The sequence below is a fragment of the Neophocaena asiaeorientalis genome, unplaced genomic scaffold (assembly GCF_003031525.2).
Source record: "Neophocaena asiaeorientalis asiaeorientalis breed wild unplaced genomic scaffold, Neophocaena_asiaeorientalis_V1.1 scaffold134, whole genome shotgun sequence".
Classification (NCBI taxonomy): domain Eukaryota; kingdom Metazoa; phylum Chordata; class Mammalia; order Artiodactyla; family Phocoenidae; genus Neophocaena; species Neophocaena asiaeorientalis.
The window spans coordinates 21,839,441-21,844,088 of NW_020185339.1; the positions used below are offsets into that span (position 1 = coordinate 21,839,441).

Below are 4,648 nucleotides of genomic sequence, written 5' to 3' on the forward strand. Positions count from 1 at the left end.
CAATTATTATTATTTACTTTATCAGTAGAGACTAAGAGTGTTAACTGGATCAGATGACTGGCCATGAGAGTTTTAGATGTTAAAAGTGACTCCAGGGCTTCCCTGGTGGCGCAGTGGTTGAGAGTCCACCTGCCGATGCAGGGGACATGGGTTCGTGCCCCGGTCCAGGAAGATCCCACATGCCGCGGAGTGGCTGGGCCCATGAGCCATGGCCGCTGAGCCTGCACGTCCGGAGCCTGTGCTCCACAACGGGAGAGGCCACAACATTGAGAGGGCTGCGTACTGCAAAAAAAAAAAAAAAAGTGACTCCATATTTGAAAAGGGTGGTAGTTCCTGCATTCACTTTCCAATTCCTGATAGACCCTTTCAAAGGAGAATTTTCCACTTCTCCAGGTTTCTATGACCAGCTATTTTCCATGACATACATAGCTGGCTCCACTGGCTTCTGCAGGGCTGGGGCACTGAGCCTGGGCCAGCACCTGTGTGTGCCCAAGTGTTTTGGAATCTTACAGTGGATGTGAGGGTGGGGATTACTTGCCCATGACTTGTGAGACAGGAACTGAAAATGTAATCCGGCAAAGAGCCTCTAGGAAGTGCCAATCAAATTCCCAGATGTTTATGCAAATGTGTTATCAATTAAAACTTGTTGGGCAGGAAGGGAAAGTTAAGGAGATGCAACTTAGCGGACCCTGGAGAGACAATGTTCAAAGCAGAGGCCCTGGTAAGCAGATATCTGCCTCAACTCTCTACTGGAGGTAAGAGCATCTAAAATCTACATGGGCAAGTGAACACAGTTCTGCTATTACAGTGTCATTTTTTCACGAAAACATATTATACCCTCAACTTGAGTGTCAGTACTTTATGTACAAACATAAAGTCTGACTCAAATTTATACCCCATGTAATATCTAGAAGAATGTCTTGCACATATTAGGTGTTCAAGAGCTGTCTCCTAACTATTAGCATCATTCAGCCTTGGAAGAGGCTGCCCTCTCTGATGATACACATCACATCCCTCGTGGTATTTAAGCAATGTCTCATAAAAAATTGTGTACTGGGGAGATCTTCAAGATGGCGAAGAAAGACGTGGAGATCAACTTCCTCCCCATAAATACATCAGAAATACATCTACATGTAGAACAACTCCTACAGAACACCTACTAAACACTGGCAAAAGACCTCAGACTTCCCAAAAGATATTTTTTTTCCTTTTTCTCTTTTTGTGAGTGTGTATGTGTATGCTTCTTTGTGTGATTTTGTCTGTATAGCTTTGCTTTTACCATTTGTCCTAGGGTTCTGTCTGTCTGTTGTTTGTTTTTGTACAGTTTTTAGTGCTTACTATCATTGGTGGATTTGTTTTTTGGTTTGGTTGCTCTCTTCTTTCTTTTCATTTTTTATTACTTTTCAATTTTTTTAAATTTTAATAATTTCTTCTAGGTTTTGTTTTTTTTTTTTTTTTTGCGGTAGGCAGGCCTCTCACTGTTGTGGCCTCTCGCGTTGCGGAGCACAGGCTCCGGACGCACAGGCTCAGCGGCCATGGTTCATGGGCCTAGTTGTTCTGTGGCATGTGGGATCTTTCCGGACCAGGGCATGAACCCGTGTCCCCTGCATCGGCAGGCGGACTCTCAACCACTGCACCACCAGGGAAGCCCTCTAGTTTTTATTTTAATAACTTTATTTTTTTTTCTTCCTTTCTTTCTTTTTTTCTCCTTTTTCTTTTGAGCCATGTGGCTGACAGGGGCTTGGTGCTCCAGCCACATGTCAGGCCTGTGCCTCTGAGGAGGGAGAGCCGACTTCGGGACATTGGTCCACCAGAGACCTCCGAGCTCCACATAATATCGAACGGTGAAAGTGCGCCCAGAGACCTCCATCTCAATGCCAAGACCCAGCTCCACTGAACAACCAGCAAGCTACAGTGCTGAACACCCTATGCCAAACAACTACCAAGACAGGAAGACAACCCCACCCATGAGCTGAAAAACTGCCTAAAATCATAATAAGGTCACAGACACCCCAAAACACACCACCGGACACAGTCCTACCCATCAGAAAAACAAGGTCCAGCCTCATCCACCAGAACACAGGCACCAGTCCCCTCCACCAGGAAGCCTACACAACCCACTGAACCAACCTTAGCCACTGGGGCAGATGCCAAAAACAACGGGAACTACGAACCTGCAGCCTGTGAAAAGGAGACCCCAAGCACAATAAGTTAAGCAAAATGAGAAGACAGAAAAACACACAGCAGATGAAGGAACAAGGTAAAAACCCACCAGACCAAACAAATGAAGAGAAAATAGGCAGCCTACCTGGAAAAGAATTCAGAGTAATGATAGTAGAGATGGTCCAAAATCTTGGAAACAGAATGGAGAAAATGCAAGAAACATTTAACAAGGACCTAGAAGAACTAAAGAGCAAGCAAACAATGATGAACAACACAATAAATGAAATTAAAAATTCTCTAGAAGGAATCAATAGCAGAATAACTGAGGCAGAAGAACAGATAAGTGACCTGGAAGATAAAATAGTGGAAATAACTACTGCAGGGCAGAATAAAGAAAAAAGAATGAAAAGACTTGAGGAGAGTCTCAGAGACCTCTGGGAAAACAATAAACACACCACAGAGGGGGCAAGGTCCTGAGGTCCGCACGTGCTGCACGGCCAGACGCAGCAGGCGTGGCGGAGGATGGAGGCGGTAGAGTCCAACGCAACAGTCGGGGTTGCCCGTGAGAAGGTGGCGGTGTAGGCACACGGGCTACGTGGAGGCCGACAGTGGTGGCCGGGCCATAGTGGGAGACCGTTTTCGTTGGGCTCCCTGAGGTGTGCTCCCTGAAGCCTCGGTGAGCCGTGACCCATGGGCTCATTGAGCAGCCGAGTGCTGTGCCACCCGGGGTGAGTCCGAGCCCAGAAGGAGCCCGGTTCTGGGGATGGGGGCTCGGCCTGGAGGCCAGAGAGTGGTGGCGACGCAGCCGCCCACGGCTTCTGTTACTGTCCGGGCAGCCATAAGCGCAAGCGGAGCAGAGGGGCCTTCCACTACTGTCACCCCGATTCTGAGACAGACGAGGATGAGCAGGAAGGGGACGGGCAGCAGCGACTCCTCAACACCCCTCGAAGGAAAATATTGAAGAGTACGTCCAAATATATTTATCAAACATTATTTTTAAATGGTGAAAATAGTGGCATTAAGATTTGTGCTCTAGGAGAGGAGTGGAGCTTACACTAAATATATTTATGTCAATCTGGCTACTTTTCTAGTATGTTCGGTGGTTCATGGAAGGAGTCCAGCATGAATATTATTGAACTGGAGACTCCAGACCAGAATATTGATATAGAAGCACTGCAGGTGACATTTGGGTCATTGTAACGAGATGATGTCTTAATAAAGCCCAGTCCAGTTATTGCCATTTTGGCAGCAGCTTGTATGCTGCAGTTGGATGGTTTAATACAGCAGTGTGGTGAGACGATGAAGGAAACAGTGAATGTGAAAACCGTATGTGGCTATTACACATCAGCAGGGACCTATGGACTGGACTCTGTAAAGAAAAAGTGCCTTGAATGGCTTCTAAACAATCTGATGACTCACCACAATGTTGAACTTTTTAAAGAATTCAGTATAAATGTCATGAAACAACTCATTGGTTCATCTCACTTATTTGTGATGCAAGTGGAGATGGATGTATACACAGCCCTTAAAAAGTGGATGTTCCTTCAACTTGTGCCTTCTTGGAATGGATCTTTTTTTTTTTTTTTTTTTTTTTAACAAGATTCTCTGGTACCTTCAGAATGGCTATCTTCTGTGTATAAACAGCAGTGGCTTGCTATGCTCTGGGCAGAACAAGACAGTGAGGTGGGGCCTCAAGAAATCAATAAAGAAGAGCTAGAGGGAAATAGCATGAGGTGTGGTAGAAAGCTTACCAAAGATGGTGAATACTGCTGGTGGTGGACAGGTTTTAACTTCGGCTTTGACCTGCCTGTAACTTACACCAATCGATACATCATTTTTAAACGCCATACACTGAATCAGCCATGTAGTTGATCTGTCAGTTTACAACGTCGAAGGAGCACAGCATTTAGATTATGTTTGGCTTCTTTTGATAGTAGTGGAAAACTAATATGTAGTAGAACAACTGGCTATCAAATACTTACACTTAAAAAGGACCAAGAACAAGTAGTGATGAACCTGGACAGCAGGCTTCTGATCTTCCCTTTATATATCTGCTGTAACTTCCTGTATATATCGCCAGAAAAAGGAACTGAAAATAATCATCATCCAGAAAATCCAGAAAACTGAGGAGCTCATCAGTTGGAAACAGTAGCACTTTGTAAACTTTTCTGGCCAGCTTTAATTTAATGGCCCTGCAGATATTCACATCTAAGGTGACTAACAGTGACAAAGGCCTTATGAACTGTTCAGATAATACAGAAGACTATTCTTATCCTCATTACATTTCTATGCATATATAAAAAAACATTTTAAAGCCAAGAAAATATCTGTCAAACCATTTGTTATAAAGATGTCAACTCATGCTTTTTAATTTGGCATCAGTAGAAAATTGCCGTAGGTAAATTTCACATTTCTCTGCAACCAAATATAGAGTTAATTTTTAGCTTGAACTTTGATCCTACCTAATGTTAGTGAACCTCAATTA

General features: G+C 44.2%; 1 pseudogene; it reads left to right on the top strand.

Moving 5' to 3' along the window:
- Positions 1-2,853: 2,853 nt before the first annotated feature.
- Positions 2,854-4,290, top strand: LOC112394325 (germ cell-less protein-like 1 pseudogene; annotated as a pseudogene).
- The last annotated feature ends 358 nt before the right edge of the window (positions 4,291-4,648 follow it).